Below are 20107 nucleotides of genomic sequence, written 5' to 3' on the forward strand. Positions count from 1 at the left end.
CCCTTCCCCAATAAAATCTTTAAAAAAAAAAAAAAAAGAACAGCGCAAAGCCCTTCAGCAAGGAAATAGTTACGAAATATTATGTAGTGACTAAATACAAGTATATAAAAAAAGAATATCACAATAATTCATGTTAAAACAATAACATCTTAGGTGTATTGAGTTAAATAAAATATGCTATTGAATTCACCTGTTTCTTTTGCTTTTTTTTATGCGGCTACCAGAAATTTCAGAATTACATATGTGGCTTATATTTATGTTGGGCAGTGCTGCTGTAATCTTTCAACCGCAGAAATCAATGGTGTTTTCTTTTCTTTGTTTCCATGAGATTTGGCACCATGATTGGCAAAGAGAGGGCACTTAGTTCCTGTTTACAGGCTTATTGAACAAAAGAAAGCTTATAAGGAGTCTTACCAATCTTGCTGCCTGTTTGCCTGGGGCTCTGGGAAACTCAAAGTCCAGCTTCCTGCTCAGCTGAGTTCCTGGGACCTCACCCTGTTCCAGATCAGCTCTGGTTGGGTGGAGCAGGCCTATCATGTGGAATTCAGGATTGTTTCTAGAGCCCTGGACACAAGAAAGTGAGAGCATCACAGCCCCCTCTTCCACATACACATACCCTTTCTCCTTTATGAGAAGTGGTCCGGCCCAAGTGGTCCATCCAGTGGGCAGGTAGAGATGATCTCAGTGAGAGCAACCATTTAACCTTGTTCAGGTTTTTCTGAGCAAACTGCCTGTGTGGCCGCTGGATCCACACAAACAGCTCGGGTTTACATTCAAATCCCTGCCTTCGGGGCCAGATAAAACGTCTTTCAGATTGAAAGATGCTCTGGAGCAACTCTAGTTTTTTCATTCTGCAAAACTTTTCCAAGCATCTGTTTAGTGTGGCATAGTGTTTGAGCCAGACAACTTGGGTTCACATTCTTGGTGATCATAGAATTGAGCCAGACAACTTGGGTTCATGTTCCTGGTCTGATTGTTTCCTAGCTACGTGACCTTGGTTGAGTTATCTCTGCATAAGTTTTCTCTGCAGAATGGGATGAAACTAATAATAAACCCATCCCATGGGAAGACTGTAAGGTTACCAGTATTATAGTGTATAGGGCAGAGGAAGCTTCCTTAAAGGAAAGATGTAGGAATAACTGGGCCAGAGATCAGACTGCTGAAGCAGAAAGACATGGCCAAGGAAGAGTAAAAAACCAGGGAGGGCCCAAACCATCAGACTTTCTTCAGGAGTGTGGGATTAAGGTCTGGTCTGGAGAGGTGGAGCCCAAGGACAGCTGTAACAAGAACCTCCCCAGGGCTAGTGAAGGGTAGTCACGGTGGTGGTGGTGGTGGTGGTGGTGGTGGTGGTGGTGGTGGTGGTGGTGGTGGTGGTGGTGTGTGTTTTGGGGGGCGGGAAGGGGTGCAGGTAAGAAACACCAGCTGGACCCTTCCTGGGGGTGTAACCGAGTCCAGTTGGTGGACAAGGAACACAGCTGCAGTAAGTTTGTCCAGTTTAATTTTAGAACTCGGAAATTCCGCCTTTCCTAACCTGACTCTCCCAAAGCGCTGAGTACTTCGCCCTCTGGCGGTAATCACCAGCAACTACAGCGCCTTCGTCACCCTTTTTCCCAGAAAGGGGTGGGGCTGCTTCTCTCCTTACCCCTTTAACTGATCCGCTAGCCAAGTGGGCATCTTTGGCGACTCATTCAAGAGGCTGAGAATGTGGGACAGACATAGCCAGGGAGGTGGGCGTGCTCTACAGAAACAAGGGGCAGGAGACTGACTTCCCAGGATTTGAGTAGTGAAACCCACACATACACTGAGGTGACCAGAGGACAGGAAAAAAAAAAGATGTTAACAAGCCAGTGCGACCAACTGCCCAGCTTCCTGCCCAGAGCAAAGCCGTGTGATCAGGCAGCTGGTTAGCTTGGAGACAAAGGGGAGGGGTAAGAGCCAAGGGTTCGTATATAGCCAACGCTGCCAGGGACAGGAGCCAGGCCTGGGGTATGACAGGACTGGCTCCAAGCAGGGAGTGCTCTATCTTAGAGATGAGTGCTTTGGGTTTTGTAGAGAGAAGCCATTAGAACCATCTAATCCAGTTCTCCAGATTGTGATTCCACAGGCTAGAAAAGCTTGGTTCTGGCTCCAAGTAAACTGGTAGCCTTGCGCTCCTGCAGAGAGACAATGGACACGTCTGCCTTGTAAATGGTACAGAACTCCACACAGTTATCCTGTGTTGTGGATGAATGGGACCAATGGAACTCGCCTCCATTACTGGGGGGAATGTAAATTAGTGCAAAGTGGCTTTGGAAAGTTTGTTATCCTTGAGGAATGTTGATTTTTGCATCCCAAACCCCAGCAAGCCCACTCCTGGTTATACAGCCAAGGGCCTGGTGTTCAAAATTCTGTGCACACACTCTCCCTTTCAAGAATATGAAGGTTGCAGTTTTCCTTTGTACATTCTAAACTATGTAGAACTTTAACATAGGTAGAACTTTTCAATAAACTTGCAAATACTGTGATTTCCAGCATTATCATAATGTCAATACTTTAAAATAAAGCAGTTAGTCACTCTTTTAAATTTCTCCATGAGACTATAAATGCCAGTGATTTGATACCCACAATTATCCAAAAAATACACAGACTAGTTTTTCTTGAACAGTTGCACATTTTATATTGGTTCTTTTTCTCCTTGAACTTATAGTTCCATTCTGCACAAGCCCGGGAATGCCTTCATGCGCCCTGGTAAATACAGAGTACTGTGTGGAGTGGGTCCATGACTTCTTCTTCCCTGTCCGCTCTCCGTGCCCTGTTCAGTTGAGTGAATGCAGGTCTGGGGTAGCTGGGTGATTTTCCAGGAAGACCCCGAACCAGCTGGGTGTTTTCCCAGCTCAGTGACCCACTAAGATTTAATTTCCTTCCATTGCCCTTTGTTTACTCATCAAGAAGGATCTGAACCAGGGTCCTAGCACACAGGAGCACATGTGCTTCTAGCCCTAACACTCTGAATAATAGATCGCTACTTACGTAAACATCGAGTAATTTCATGCGCTGATCACTACTCTATCGAGAGCTTATCATGTACCAGTAACTGTGCTGAGTGCTTTATATACATCCGTGCTCCATAATCTTCACAATGCAGTTTAACCTATTTACCATAGTATTCATATTAACTCATTTTACCAACAAAAAGAAACTGCCTTCTAAGACCAAAAATCTAGCTCCCCAAATAAAATTACCTATTAACGTCCAGGAATTTAAAGGGCCAGGCAATATCATTTTCCAGACCTTATCGATAATTTTCCACCAACAAAAAGCCACATTTGGAGAAGTTAAGATGTCTCCATCTTAATTGTATTGAGACTTGTTGAGAAGATGGTAACTAGGCACCAGGACATTTCTTAAATTCTTTCTGTAAAGCGACTTTGAATTAACTAAAATCAAAACAGGATAGTAGGTGAGTGGAATAAATGATTGGGGATCACAAAGTGTTTCAGGATACCAAATCCTGTCCCGACTCATCACAAGATGGGATGTCGCAGAAGAGCAGCTTGGAAGAGGAACCGCTAGAGGGCGGCAGAGCACAGCGGACCCGGTCTGGTCCTGGGAAACCCAGACGCGCGGTCCACCCAAGTGAAAAGGCTGGCAGAGAGCACATCCGACTGTCAGGCTTCTCACGAAGGGGACGGGAAGCAGGTGCCTGGAGGAAGGTTATGGACCAGCACTGTCCAGTAGAAATATAATGTGAGCCACCATTCATAATTTCAAATCTTCCAGTAGCCACTTACAGAAGGAAATGAAACAGGTGGCGTTAATTTTATATTTTGTGTTTACCCCCACATATCCAAAATATCATTTTAGCATGTAATTAATATACAAAGGTATTGATATCTTACTTTTTTTGGTATTTGGTCTTTGAAATCCGATGTGTATTTTCTATTTACATCACTTCGCATTTCAAGAGTTCAATAGCCACTTGCGACTACAGACATTTAATACCCAGTAGGTAGAGGTACTTCCTGCAGGACAAGGGCCTTAGGAGGATTGCAGTATCATCCCGGGGAGAAAGAAGGTCAGGCCAAGGACTTCTCCTGACCCTACATACAGTCACCCTGTGGCTCCAACACCTCCTATAAATATTTCTGCCTGCGATCTCTCTCTTCACTTCTCAGGCCTCCTCTTTGCTCCACCAGAGTTGCTTTCTAAAGTTCCCAGATTGGGAAAATTTCATGGCTCCTCCTGTCCCCTCTGCTCCCCTGTGGTTTGAGACCAGAACTGTTCGGGTTTGCAGAAGTTCAAGAGTTCAGATGGCTTCACGTCCAAAGAGCACAATGATTGGGGAAAACTCAACAACTTGATTCTAGACCCAGTTTCCCACTGAGAGAGAGGCAGGTCTGCAGAGAGGTGAGAGCAGGCTGTGGTCTTCCCCAAGCCTGGTGTGGATCCCAGCTCTGGTGCCCTTGGGCAATGGCTTAAAGCTGTCTTGGTGCCTCGGTTTCCTTGTCTGTAAATTGGGAATAACAATAGTAGCTATCCGATAGGCTTGTTGTGAGGATTAAATGAGATAAAGTTGTGTTTGGCACATAATAAAAACTAAATAAATGTTAACTTTAAAAAATCTACATTGGTATAACTGCATTTCAACACTTTTAAACAATTATTATTTGGCAAAATATGTAAGCTACTGAGAACTGACAGCTGCTGTGCTGGGCTTGGCATTGCTCTGATCAAACCTTTGTGGTGCCTGGATTGGTCTGTTATAACATCACCTCCTGTCAACTTCAGCCAAATAACAGATCCCATCATTACCAGTCTGCCAACTAAAATTTTTAAACAACATGAAGACAAAGATTATCAATTAAAATGCCTTTGGAAACAATTTTGTTTTTTGCTAATAAATGGCTAATGTTTATTATTCAATAATAAGCAAAGTGTCAGGTGATTTTTTTTCCTTTTTTAAACATGCTTTAACACATTTCATTCCCACAACAACTTTATGAATTAGATGCTATATTTTATAGATGAGGAGACGGGTCACACAGCTAGGAAGTAGCATAAGTAAGATGGAGATCCAGACAGTCTACTTTTCACCAGAAAAATCTATTCCTTCAACCCTTCGGCGTCACCTTAAAAGCTCTCACCTCTGTAAAGCCCTTTTAACTGCCCCAGTCCTCCCCCAACCCATCATGTGCTCCTAGGCCCTTGGTTCAGGCCTCTTGTCATCTGTCACGTGACATCACCCCGAGTTATGCTGGAATCTAGTTCCTCATACCAGGGTGTCAGCCTCCTGCCTGGTGACAAAGCCCAGACCCAGGTCCAGAGTAGGGAGCCCAACAGACCGAGGTTTGATTTCTGGCTCTGCCACCTACTTTGTGGGGTGCCTTAAACCCAAAGGCTTGATTCACTGTACTTCCAAGACGTCAGAGTGCTTTTGGTAATATGTGTAAAGTTTCTGACACATATAGATGTTTTATAAATCATGGTTTCTTATCATCAAGACAATGGCTATGCTGTGTTTTTCTCTGAATTAAAAATTAAGGTTTTTCACAATCACAAAATGACATAATCAGTAAATTGATCTGGAAGGCAATTTGGTTATAGCATAAGCACTTTAAATACACTTGCCCTTTGACCCAGCAATTCCACTTCTAGGGAATTACCTGAAAATATATTCCCACAGGTCCCCTCTGCTCCCCTGTGGTTTGAGACCAGAACTTATATATGCATGAAATATTCATTGTAGCAAAAGATTAGACGCCACCACAATGTTCAACACTAGGGAATTGTTTAAACAAATTGCAATACACCCATCAGGTGGGATGCTATGAAATCATCAACGAGAATGACTTGGCTCTATGTACAGTGGGATGAACCACTTTCCAGATTTTTTAAAAAGATGAGCAAAGGGCAGAACAAGTGGAAAATGTTACAATTTGTGTAAAAACTAAAGAGAAAGGCTGTATATGTAAGTACGTATGCATTGAGTATCTCTGAAAGAAACCGCCAGAAATTGCTTTTGGATATGGTCTCTGGATAGGGAGCTGTCGGGCTGGGTTTCAGACATGGGAAGGAGGCTGACTTTTCACTGACTACCCTTTTTGAATATTGTGTGATATGCATGTATATTGGTTACATTTTTAAATAATTTAAAAGTAAAAATGAACACCTGGAGATATTCAATCTCAGTCATAACTCTTTCTCAAAGAATCTATAGAAATAGCCAGCAGATATATGAAAAGATGTTCGATATCACTAATCATCGGAGAAATGCAAAACCACAGTGAGATATCCCCTCACACTCAGAATGGCTGTCATCAAAAAGAGAAGTGCTAACAAGTGTTGGGGAGGATGTGTAGGAAAGAGAACTCTGTGTACTCTTGGTGGGAATGCAAATTGGTGCAGCCACTCTGAAAAAAAAGTTTCCTCAAAAAAATTACAAATAAAACTAGCATGCGATCCCAGCAATTCCACTTCTGGGTATATGTTCAAAGGAAATTAAAACAGGATATTGAAGCGATATCTGCACTCCTATGTTTATTGCAGCATTATTGACAATAGCCAAGACACAAAGCAACCTAAATATCCATTGATGGATGAATGGGTAAAGAAAATGTGGTGTACAGCCTTTAAGAATTACCTGCAAGAAAACTACGCAAAGCAGGTCTCCAGCCAAGAGCCCTGACCCAGGCTGTCTAATGTCTCTCTCATTGTGCTATCTTTTATTTTTTCATTAGATGGGCTGTCCTTTCCTTAAGTTCTGTATGGGACTCTGAATCTTCAGCTGTGGTGTCATATTGGTTTTGTTTCTGTTTTTAAATTAAGTCTCTGGTTGAACCCTTGTGGTGAATATATTAAATAAATACATTTTGGTTTAAAAAAAAAGAAAAAAGAAAAGAAAATGTGGTGTAAATATATGTACAATGGAATATTATTCAGCTATAAAAATAAGGAAATTTTGCCATTTGCGACATCATGGGTGAACTTTGAGCACATTATGCTAGATGAAATAAGTGAGACACAGAAAGACCATTACTGTGCAATCTTACTTATATGTGGAATCTTAAAACAAAACAAAACAAAACAAACAAACAAACAAACCGAAAACCAGGCTCTTAGAAACAGAGAATATATTGGTGGTTCCCAGAGGTTGAAGGGTTGGGGAAATGGGTGGAGGTGGTCAGAGGGTACAAACTTCCAGTTATAAGAGGAATAAGTTCTGAGGATCTAATTAACGTACGGTATAGTGACTATAGTTAACAATACTGTGTTATATACTTGCAAGTTTCTAAGACAGTGAATCTTAAAAGTTCTCAAACACATACACACAAAGAAGGTAACTAACTATGTGAGGTGATGATGTGTTAACTAGTCTTATTGTGGTAATCATTTTGTAAATAAACATATACCAAATCATGACAGGTGTCATTGGGGGAAATGATTGAATGAACTGGAAAGTCCAGCATGAGAAGGGAGCCTACTAGGCAATGCGCTACGCATAACTACTGTTGCTCTGATTCAGAGAGCCTAGGGTGCCCATGCTGGTACACCCTCTATCCCTGGCTCGCTCTGCTCCAACCCAGCCGGTCTCTGTGCTGGTCCTTGGACATGTCAGATGGGCTCCTACCTCAGGGCCTTCGTACCTGCTGTTACCTCTGCCTGGAACACTTTCCCAATGCGTCTTATCTCCTTCAGGTTTTTACTCAAATGTTACCGTCTCCATTAGGCCTTCCCTGACAATCTGTTTAAAATAACAACATCTGCCTCCCAGCATTACCCAGTCCCCTTTCTTACTTTATTTTTCTCCATAACACATTTATCATCATCTAATAAAACCCATATTACATTTAAGAAGTTTTAGGTTTGATCTGAATGGATACTGTGTTCACATGGTTCAAGATGAAAAGTTGTGCCCAGTCTTTTGCTGTTACAAACAGCACTGCAATCCGTAACCTTGTGCCTACGTCATTTCACTGCACAGAGGGAGCACTAGCCTAAAGTCCCAGAAGTGACATTTCTGGGTCAAGGGGTAAATGCATTTATAATTTTATCTTATTTATTCCTTGTTTTCCTGCTCGCCTCGCTAGAATGTAAGCTCCAGGAGCGAACAGGAATTTAAACTTCAACGCTTAGCACATTGTAGGTGCTCAATAAAAAACATGTTGAATGATGACGGAATGAGCCCATTCCTGGAGGCCTGAAGATAGGCTCCTGAGGACCATTCCCATCTGCCTCCTTCACAGCCTCAGGGCTATGGATCCTTAGAAACCCTTGAACACAACACATAGTCCCGGCCGGTCCCACACCCCCTCCCGAAATCAAAAGCCTTTTCCTCAGCACATAGAGGGGTGCTGTTCTAAGGCTGGTTGTTCTCTTCCTCTGCTTCCCTTACTTCACCCAGGAAGGCATTTAAAAAATATGTCTACTAGGCAGCACGCCTCATTTCACCTCTCAATTCCCTTCCCTGACTACAGTTTCCTCTTTTCTAAACATTTACAAAAATCACTAAATGTTTGGAGAATGATTAGGTGGCAGAGAGATTGGGCTAATTTTCGAAACTGAAATTCATTCATGCAGTGAGGGTTTATTTGTGCCTGGCCCTGGGCTGGCAATGAGAACAGACGATGCGAATGTGATGAAAGTTGTCCCTGCATCAGGGGTTCATGAGTCACAGGGAGCGAGCACCCAGGACATTTCCTTGAGGGCAGGGACTCAGCATCCACCCCCACAAAAATGAGGTGGCTGATGTTTGTGTCCTTCAGGCCTCTAGGGCAACAGGGAAGACTTGACCTGAATAATTCAGAATAATTCTCTGATTTTCCCCTCACCTGTCAAAAGGACTGTTTTTGTTGATTGGTTGGTTGATTGACCTTTGGTTTCATGTTTCTGGGAGTGTCTATTGGTATTTGTCTGAGTCAACTGTTTTACTGTTTAACTTGGCCGTTCTGATTCTAGGTGTTTCCCTTTGGGCCTATTGGGGAAAACCCAGATAGCATTAGGACTTTCCCCATTGGCTCCCAGTTTCCCTGCCAGTGGGGAGAAGAAGAAGGGGCTAAAATATGGAGCTGGACTGACCTGGATTCAGACCCTGGCTTGACAATTTAGTATGAGGTTGGTGCAAAATGATTGCGGTTTTTACAATTATTTTTAACGTTTTAAACCGCAATTACTTTTACACCAAACTATTGTCGTTATGAGGTCTCAGAAAGCTAAGGTCAAGGCTCCCCTCATCTTGTGTTCCATACGTCCTGCCTTCCTGCCCCTCCTATAACCAGCCACCACAATAAAGAGGAGGCAAAGGGTAAAGTTCAGAACTTATCACCCAGAACTGGAGAGAAGATTCCCTGATGGCAATCAGTGTGCCCAGGCCAGACTACCTCCTTCATCTTCGTGGTCAAGTGGGCTCTTTATAACAAAACCTGGAATCCATGGCTGCTGGTCATCCCGGAGGGCCTTTTGTGTTTGCAACTTCAAACATGTTCTGGCTCCGAACCTAAACTTTCTGGATTTTCTGAGAAGTTCAGATATAAATTAGAGCACTGTTTGGATCTCTTTAATCCCACCCAGCACTTAAGTATCCGTGATATGTGTAACCAAGGGCGCTCTTACTAAACTTCAGTAAACAGAAAAGTACAGAAGATTCCTAGACATTGGACACCTGCCTCAGTGTTTCTGCTGCAGTGACAGATCCCAAATTTCTATATGGACTGAACCACCAAGGCAAGGTCCTTTAAGATCAAAAGAAACTGGAGAGTCTTGTGTGTGTGTTTTTTAATTCGTAGTTTTATTTTGTTCTGGTTTTTAAATTTTATTGGGGGAACAGTGTGTTTCTCTAGGGCCCAAGTCATTGTCCTTCAATCCAGCTGTGGAGGGCGCAACCCAGCTCCAAGTCCAGTCACCATCTTCAATCGTTAGTTGCAGGGGGCACAGCTCACCATCCCATGTGGGAATCGAACCAACGACCTTGTTGTTCAGAGCTCACACTCTAACCAACTGAGCCATCCAGCCGCCCCTGGGGAGTATTTTGATTCTAAAGAAACTGAAGATTTGAAAGAGCTGGAAGCAGCCTGAACTGGAAGACTACCCAGTGGTTATTTCAGGAGACAATAGTGATTAAGATGTAGGGTTTGGTTTTGAAGGAGGCACCAAACACCCCCTGCAGATCTGAGATGGTGACTGGATCAGCAGAGAAAGAAATGTCATTTCAAATCCCTGAACTGGTGCTGTCCAAAGAGGAGTATTCCACTGTCGCCTGGGAGAGATTTAGGAGACATACCAACTACTGAAACCTATAGACCTTATTTGGATTCTGACTCAAACAAACCAATTATAAAAAAGGAACAAATAGAGGACATTTAGAGAAACTTGAAAACTGATTAGATACTTGAGATTGAGCAGATCCTTATGACACATAATATCCAAGAAACCATAGAACTAACCCAGACACACGTTGGAAAGAACTACCGGGGTGATAATTGTTTGCCTGGAAGTATTTGATTTAAATTAGAACAGGAAAACAGAAGGCTCTGATAGCAGAGTCTTAAAAATGTCTTCAATGGGGTAAGACATTCTACAGTAGCCTGTGAAGTTGAAGCTGAGTGATGGATCTGTGAGGTTCAAGTTGCTGTTCTTTCTACCTCTGCATATGTTTGAATTTTTCTATAATAAAAGTCAAATAAAGTAAGGCCAAAAACTGGAATATCTCAAATGTTAATATCAAATACTTCTCTCTCCTTACATATCATCAATTGCTTAAAGTCATGCCACACATTTGTTTACTTCATAATTGAATCACAATTTTCTGATAAAATTTTGTGTTTTTCCTGGAGCTTCTTGGCACCTTTCCCATTCCTTTCTGAGAGGAGAAATATGTGTCTTTTTTACCATATGACTAAGAGCTTCTAGCTTCTTAATTGTATTATCTGTTGACTGGAATTCATTTTATTCTTAAAGATATATATATATATATATATATATATATATATATATATATATATATGTAATTTTTTTTTTTACAGTTAATCAGAAACAAGTTTATTCAAGAGATAAATTCAACACAGGCTACTGTAGAATGTCTTACCCCACTGAAGACATTTTTAGGACTCTGTTTTCAGAGCCTTCTGTTTTCCTGTTCCAATTTAAATCAAATACTTTCAGGCAAACAGTTATCACCCCGGTAGTTCTTTCCAATGCGTGTCTGGGTTAGTTCTATTGTTTCTTGGATATTATGTGTCATAAGTCAGGCTCCCCAGAAGCAGAGCCTGACAAGAACTGTGGTGAGAGTGAGACCACTCTCTCAGTTAATCATCATCACCAGGAGAGAGCAAGGGCAGAACACTAAGCAAGGAAATATTTTTGCATGAGACGAACTTCAGCCTGGTCTCACTGCGATTCTGGAGTTTGTCGGCCTTGAGATAGGGGGACATTTTGTGCAGCAACACACAGCAGCTGGGTGATGGGTGCACCAGAGTAATGAAGGGGATTTGAGAGCACCAGCTGCTATTCCAGTGGTTCTCAAACTCATTAAAACTCAGATCCCTGGGCCCCAACCCCAGAGTTTCTGATTCAGTAGGTCTGGGGTGGAGCTTGAGAATATGCATTTCTAACAATGCCAGATTCTGCTCCTGGAACTATACTTTGAGAATCAAAGCACTATATCATATGTTCCTTTTTTTTTTGTTTTCCTGGAGTACAAACTCAAGTAAATTTTTTCAGCAAGAGTACGTTGCAAGTAAACTTTATTTGTTCTCACAAGTCTATTTTGCTCCTACACTTGTTTTTCAGTTTGGCTGGTTCAAAACATTTCTCCTCAGGATTTTGCAGGTCATTGTTTATAAGTTTCTGGCTTTAGAGAAGCATGATGCTAATTTGAACTTTATTCCCTTATAGATAAACTGCTTGTTTGCTTTCAACTTCCAGAAGCTGTTAGACTTTCTGAAACCTAATGAGACTCTAGGCTGCATGTTTTTTCTTTGATTCTACTAGCATTTAACAAGCACTTTTAATATAAAGACTTCTTTTCTTCATTGCTCTGGGGAAATTTTCTTTTATTATCTCTCTGATTATTTTCTTGCCTCTCTTTTCCCTTTTCTCTCTGGAATTCTCATTACACAGATGTCAGGTCTCTTAAATTGACTGTGTATGACTTGATAGTTTCCCCCTCATTTAAAAAAAATTTTGTCTCTTTATTTTTGGTGAATTCTATGACTTTTGCTTCTAGACATTTTTAAAGTAAATTTTTTATTTTTGAATAATTTTAGATTTATAGAGAAATTACAAAGATAATACAGAGAAGTCCTATAAACGCTTCACTCACTTTCCTCTAATGTTAGCATCTTACATAACCATAGTACATCAGAACTAAGAAATGAACATTCATACATTAATATTACTGAAACTCCAGATTTCATTCAAATTTCAAGTTTTCCCACTAACATCCTTTTCTGTTCCAGGACCTGAGTTCAGTACCACATTGTATTTAGTCATCATGTCTCCTGAGTCTACAATGTTAGTTTCTCAGTCTGTCTTTGTTTTGTGTCATTTTTTTTTTAATCACTTTGACAGTTTTGAAGAGTACGAGTCAAGTATTTTGTAGAACATTCCTCAATTTGAATTTTTTTCTCATGATTAGACTGGAGGGAGAACAGCACAAAGCTGAAGAACCCCTCTCATCACATGATATTAGCTGGTGACCATAACCTTGATCACCTGATTAAAGCAGTTTGTTAGATTTTGCCACTGTAAAGTTATTATTTTTTTCCTTTCTGTACTCTATTCTTTGGAAGAAAGTCACTAAATCTAGCACACATTCATGGCAGGAGAGCCAATTAAGCTCCATCTGGAGAGGAGAGTAGCTACATATGTTATTTGGAATTCTGCTGTAAGGAAGATTTGTCCCTTCTCCCCATGTAGTATTTATTTATTCAATCATTTATTTAGATCAGCCTGAACTCATGTATATTTATTTTAGACTTTAGCTTATCTTCCAACTACATTATTTATTTTGTTGTTCAAATTGTCCTAGCTTGGGCTATTGAGAGCTCGTTCAGGTTGGCTTCTGTGTCCCTTTGACACTCCCCATCCTGATTTATTTAAGTACTTCCTTATTTTCTGGCACTAACTTCTGAACTGTCAAATTGCACTTTTTATTTTGGCAATCATATTTTTCATTTCTCAGAACTTTTTCCTATTTTCCGATTAATCCTTTTTATTAACAGCCCTTTCTTGTTATGGACTCGATATAATCTCAAATTAGAATTCATGTCTAATCTTGATGTTGTGAATGTTGTTTATTGGATTTCAGTGATCAGAATTACTCTCTAAAGTACAAGAGACTTAATTACAATTACAGAACATATGTAAGTATGATAACTTGGCAGTGTAACTAATAGTATAAATGTCAGAATCAGAAAGTTAGGAGAGGTGAAACTGAGTACAGGTGCTAATTTTATTTTACATAGTAGAAATCATGAGATATAGCTAAAGTGGATGGAACTGGAGATAAATGTTTTAAATAATTATTGAGCTTGAAGAAATAATCTCTAGAAGAATAAACTAACACTATAACGAACACAATGTTGAAAGAATTGGAAGAAGAGCCATAGCGTAGGTGAGCAGGTTTCTTCATAATTTTCATGAGCAGAGCCAATACACATTAATTCAATTAATCAAGAATGGAGGTATATGCATATTAATCAGGTTTGTGGTGAAAGCCACCACACCTCAAAGCAGAAAAGATTGTGGGGTTTCCTTTGGAGAGGGGGTCTATTCCTTTAGAAATAGGATGGAGCAACACTGAGTTAGTCCTTAGTTAACATTCTGTATTGAAGCATTTAGAAAAAAACATGTATTACTTTGATAAAAATATTCTATAAAAGTGATTTCAGTGTATGTAAATGTTGAATGCAAAGCATGCTGGTGCTTGATAGAATGTACACGGTGGGAAGAGAAATGACGGGGCTAGGTGAGGCGCAATGTGTGCAGGGTCTTGGCTGCAGAAAACAACCCACCTTGGCTGGGGGAGTTCCCAGAGGCAGGGTCCCTGTTTTCTGCTCCTTCAACATGTTTATTCATCTAACAATTTACCTAAAACTGGCTGAGCTTCAGACCCTGTTTTGGGTCAGAGCCTCTGGAGCTCTCTATGCCCTTGACGTTTAAACCAATCCTTACAAAAGACTGCTCACCCTAGAGCTGGCACTCCTCACCATGGGAAGGGTCTAGAGCCCAAGTGCATTTTCCTTTTCAGGATGTAGGAGGTTGGGGGCGGGGGGCGGGATTCCTAGGAGGTAAGGTGACCAACCCTCCTGGTTTGCTCACCAGTGTCCCAGTTTTAAAACTGAAAGTCTTTCATCTCAGGAAAACTCTCTGTCCTGGGCAAACCTGGGCATTTGGTTACCATTTCCAAGGGGGCAGTACTAGCCCCACCTCTCACTTCTCCTCCGTCTTTGTTCTGTTGGAAACCGAGGCACCCATGACTTATGGGTGTCACCTCTAGAGCAGACAGCATGATCTGCTGTCTGCATTTTGGAGGGAGGGTCTGCAGTCGTAGGGTAGGTGGAGCACAGATCAGGGAGCAGGTGATGCTGATTTCTGCATGGCTAAGGTGAAGGGAAGAAAGGGCTCCAATGGAGGGTACACGGAGGGGTAGGGGGTAGGGTAGATTAAGGTAAGGTGGTTTCTTAGCCTCCAAAATTGGATGACTGGGGAACATTAGAGTTTGACCTTGGGAGGAGACCAGATTGTTATACCCACCTCATTCTTTAAAATACACTTATTTAATAAGTATTTATTGAGTACCTACTATGTACCATGCTCTTATTACTGGGTTACATTACAATCATTCATTATTGCAATGGCTAGGATCTCTGGTATCAAGTTAAAAAGAAGTAGTGAGAACTGAGATCCTTGCCTTATTCCTGATCTTAAGGGGAAAGCATTCAGAAAAGTACAGAGATTCCCTATATGCCCCCTACCCCCACACATATATAGCCTCCCTCACTGTCAACATCCTGCATCACAGTGGTACATTTGTTACAATTGATGAACATACATTAACACATCGTTATCACCCAAAGTCCATTGTTTACATAGGGTTCACTTTGGATGTTGTACATTTTATGAATTTGGACAAATTCATAATGACACGTATCCACCGATATAGTATCATACAGTATTTTCACTGTCTTAAAAATCATTTCTGATCATCTATTCATCCCTGCCCTCCCTCTCAATGTCTGGCAACTACTGATCTTTTTACTGTCTCTATAGTTTTGCTTTTTCCAGAATGTTATATAGAGTCATAAAGTATGTAGCCTTTTCACAGTGGCTTCTTTCACTTAGTAATATGCATTTAAGGTTCCTCCATGTCTTTTCATGATTTGATGTCTCATTTGTTTTTAGCACTGAATAATATTTTATTGCCTGGATGTACTCCAGTTTTTCCATTCACCTACAGAAAGACATCTTGGTTGCTTCCAAATTTGGGCAATTATGACTAAAGCTGCTATAAACATCTCTATGCAGGTTCTCGTATGGACATAAATTTTCAACTCTGGGTAAATACCAAGAAGCATGACTGCTAGAGCATATGGAAAGAGTATGTTTAGTTTTGTAAGAAACCAACAAACTGTCTTCCAAAATGGCTGTACCATTTTGCATTCTTACTAGCAATGAATGATACTTTCTGTTTCTCCACATCTCTGCCAGCATTTGGTGTAGTCAATGTTTCAGCTTTTATCCTTTCTAATAGGTGTGTAGTAGTATCTCATTGCTGTTTTAATTTGCGTTTGCCTGAAGACATATGGCGTGGAGCATCTTCATAAGCTTATTTGCCATCTGTATAGCTTCTTTGGTGAAGTGTCACTTCTTTTGGAGGACTGAAATTACATGATTTTGTTCACAAGTCAGAAAGGCATTTTTTTTCTCTTTATTCTTCAAATTAGATAATTTAGGTCTATCTTCAAAGTCACTCACTCTTCTGCTCCCACAAATTTATAGTAAGCCCAACTAGTGAATTTTTCATTTCAAATATTTTGAGCTTTAAATTTCCCATTGTATTTTATTTCTTTCCATTTCTGTGCTGAAATTTACCCATCTGTACAGTCATTATGAGCCTATTTTCCTTTATGTTCTTGAACGTATTTATAATATGGACTTAAAATTCTTGTGTGATCATTGCAACATCTGGGTTATCTTGGAGTCTGTTTCTATAGGCTGCTTTTTGGCTTGACTATGAGTTACATTTTCCTGTTTTGTTTGTTTATTTGTGTGTTTGTTTAACATGTCTAGTAATTTTTATTTTTGTGCTGGACATTATTGATGATATGCTGCAGACACTCTGGATTTTGTCATCTTCCTATGGAGAGTGTTGACTTTTGTTCTAGTAGGCAGTTAAATTATTGGCTGATCATCCTGAACTGTGGAAGCTCAATTTTGTGCTTTGTTGAGGCAGATATGTTTCATTTATTATTATTTCTTTATGATTCATGGTTTTGAAAAGTTTCTTTTAGCTTAAAAATCTGTTATACAGAAACTAAGACATTTGCTTAAATTCTGAATGAGTTTTTACAAATTCCTGTAAGACTTTTCTAAGGTCACATAAATAGCAGCTTTCTTATTCAGTACAAAAGAAACTGTTTCTTGTGTTTTATTTACACTTGTAGAATTGTTACCGTTAACCAGAAACATAATGGAAACCCCTGAAAAGGGACTCTAATGTGAGTGTCCGCTGAGGAAGTCTCTGGTTTGCTTTTTTTGTTTGTTTTGGTGTATTTTATTGCTGTGAGTTAGGAGCATGACTTGACAGTTTCCTCAGAATTATAGCAAGAGAGCCACATGTACTCACTTTCCTTTTTTCATACTCTTAAATGAAGACAACATAAAATGTTTCAAGCGTTTAATTCCCCCACTCATAATCTGAAAATGTGACAATTAAAATCTCAACTATAACCTTAAGTTGAGCTTTTTCTTTACTTTAAAATGAATATTGTTCTAATTTTAACTATTTTTTTAGCCAACTGTAAATGGGTTTTAGATATTTTCTAATTGTAAACATGTCAGTGGCCTAGTTCTTTGTCCCTTATTGGCAAAACATTGTTTTTTGACAGAGTGAAAAAAAAATAATAAAAATACAAACTAGAAAAAAAAAAAATCTGTTATTGGTTATATCACATGCAGTTTTAAGGTTGTATCAAATATGATACAAAATTTTAATGTTTTTTCATATATGAGCTTTAAGATTTCAGGCCTTTTTGTTCATTATTTTTTGATACAGTAACTAATCTTAAATACACTTTTACTCTTTAACTGGTTTGTCATTGAGGTTGTCCCTGTAGTACCCTGTCATTAATTTTTTGTTATCTTCATCAATGTTAGTATTTTATGTCAAATCTGGAAAACATTAAAAACTTTTTCCAATGTGTTAGTTTGATTATTCAAACTATTCATTAATTGACTTCCTCCTATTCATTAGGAGGAATTGAATAACTCCTATTCATGAATTGCATCAAGCAGCAATCTAAGAGAACATTCATCAATTCTTTTTGAAATTTATCTTTTCCTCTTAATTAACTGCCCTTTTGGGGATGATCTGAGAAAAAATTGTTACAGTTCATGGCTTGATATTTAAAATAGTTTATATTGATTTTATCACTTAGTTTTAAAACATATAACTTTATTGAGGCATCTTTTGGATATAGGCATGTCATAATTCATAATTTCAAGTGTACAAGTCAATGATTTTTTTCAGTAAATTTACCAAGTTACAAAACATTTTCTTCACCCCAACTAGATCCCTTATTACTATTTACTGTCAATCCCCATTACCCTCCTTCTCACCCTTGCCCCAGGCTATTAATCCACTTTCTATCTCTACATATTATGTTTGCCTTTTCTGGACATTTCATATAAATGGAATCATACAACATATGGTCTTTTGTGTCTGGCTTTTTTTTTTCCACATAGCATAATGTTTTTGAAGATCATCCATGTCATAGCGTATATCAGTATTTTGTTTCTTTTAATTGCCAAATAGTATTCCTTTGTATGGATATACTGCATTTGGTCTACCCATTTTGTCTATACATGTTGATGGACATTTAGATTGTTTCCAATTGTTGGGTATTGGGTCTATTTTATTTTGCCTTTAATCTTGGGCCAAAACCCTAGTCTTGGGACACAGTCTTTATTGTTAAGGTATGACACTTATGAAGTTTCGGTGGAAAGCCCAAGGTAGTCACTAAGTTGCTATCACTTGGCGAGACTCAAATTTATCTCCCCTGTGGTGGGACATGTCTGAAATCTCTGCCTAGTTCTTTTGGCTTCCTAACTACTACTTTCCCCTGAGATCATCCCTGTGTATGTACAGTTAAGGGTCAACCAAGGACTTGAGATCAGCCTATATGTAGATTTGGAGTCTTAACCCCTCTGTGGTTTCCTCCTTTCCAGGATTCACGCTTCAATTTCTAGCCATTCTAGCAGCCCCAAATTCCTTCCTCTAATACCTCAAGAAAGTTTCTTCTCCCTCAAGTTTTCTGCTTGAATTCTAGCTTCCCTACGCTGTCAAGACTCAGGAGTGCCCTTAGGGGAAAAGCATATAAAATTCTATTTCATTCAGTGTGATTCCCATCTTTCAAGAGTGAAATCGCCTCCAGTTTCAACTGTTTTTGTTTTCTCTCCACTGCCTTCAAATCCTTGTTTTTATATTGTATTCCAAAGTTTAATTGTTATCTCCAAGAGGGTTATTCTGACACAAGCTAAACACCATTACTAGAATCAGAACCATTATCTCTCTTTTTTAGAAAGCTAACAATACTAAGACAACTGGGCAAAGGCCTCTCTGTTAACACGGGTGTCTGTCCTTTCCTGTCATCTTCTGGCTCTGAACTTTTACTGTAGCTCACTTGGCTGCATTTCACAGTAAAATGGATATTTGCATTTTTCGGCTACTCAGCCTCTAAACTTCCTTCTTATGTTTGGGGAATCCTCCACCCTGTGATTCTTGGAATAATTAAAGCCTGCCTCCCAGATGGAAATCACAAATGCCAACAACACAGTTTCTGTGTCCTTGCAGCAAGGGCAGGGTCACATGACCTAGGGCAAGAGCACATGACTAGGCTTAGCCAGTCAGATGCACGGGGGACTTTAACTCAAAGATGTAGGCCCAGCAAAGAATCCTTTCTGGTGAGAGGTGGCAGGGGCCATGTTTAGTTTCTGGGGCTAAGTTTGGTGCTAGCAATAGTGGGAGAATGAGTAGCAGTGTTCTTTATTCAGCAGTACCACCTACCTGAATTTCCTGCTAATATGTTCTTTGTATGGTTAAGTCAGCCAGAATTGGTTTTGTTGATTACAAATGAAAACTTTGAATTGTCCACCTAATGACAGTTAAATACCAGTAATCCCACCATGAAGAAATCTTATTAGGCAAATTGGAGATCTAAAACAGCTCCTGCCATGTTGGGAGCTGACCTATCAGTGAGCCTGCTTCCTCAGGATATAGCCCCATCCTCCTTTCCAGCCCCTCCCCTCCCCTCTGTGTGCTCTGGCCACAGATACAGCTGAATTCCTCCAAAGTGTCTTGCCCTTTCCTTCCTCTCTGGCTTTGCAGCTGTTGAATGTCCTCTCCCTGGAATGCAGTTATCATCCCTCCTGTAAACTGCTGACACTGCCTCCTAATTGGTCTCCTCCTCTGCATCCCCTCTGGCCCACGTCTAATCCATTCTTCACACAACAGCCAGAGCTGTCTTCTCCAAACGCATGTCTGAGCATGTCACCATTCTGCTTAAAATCTTTCAAAGCTTCTTTATTGATTTTTGGATAAAGACCAAATTCTTTAATATGACACCCCCCCCACCCCACCCCCCAGGCCAAGAATGGTCTGGCTCCTGTCTACCTCTCCAGCTTTATATGGAGACACTCAGGTGGTAGATATCCAGGACTAGCTTGATAAGGATTGAGGGGAGGCAAGGATGACACCCAGATTTCTGGTTGGGGCAGAGGTAGGAAAGCACTTTGGTTTATTAACCTTTAGCATCTCCAAGGCATGCATCAGTCAGCCTCACATCCTTTGTTGAAAAGGGAGCTGAAAACTCATCCACCCATCCACTAACACTTGACTCCGACATTCAACTAT

This window comes from Rhinolophus sinicus, chromosome 14 (genome assembly GCF_057876585.1).
Source record: "Rhinolophus sinicus isolate RSI-liver-muscle chromosome 14, RSI-T2T, whole genome shotgun sequence".
In the NCBI taxonomy this organism is placed as follows: Eukaryota; Metazoa; Chordata; class Mammalia; order Chiroptera; family Rhinolophidae; genus Rhinolophus; species Rhinolophus sinicus.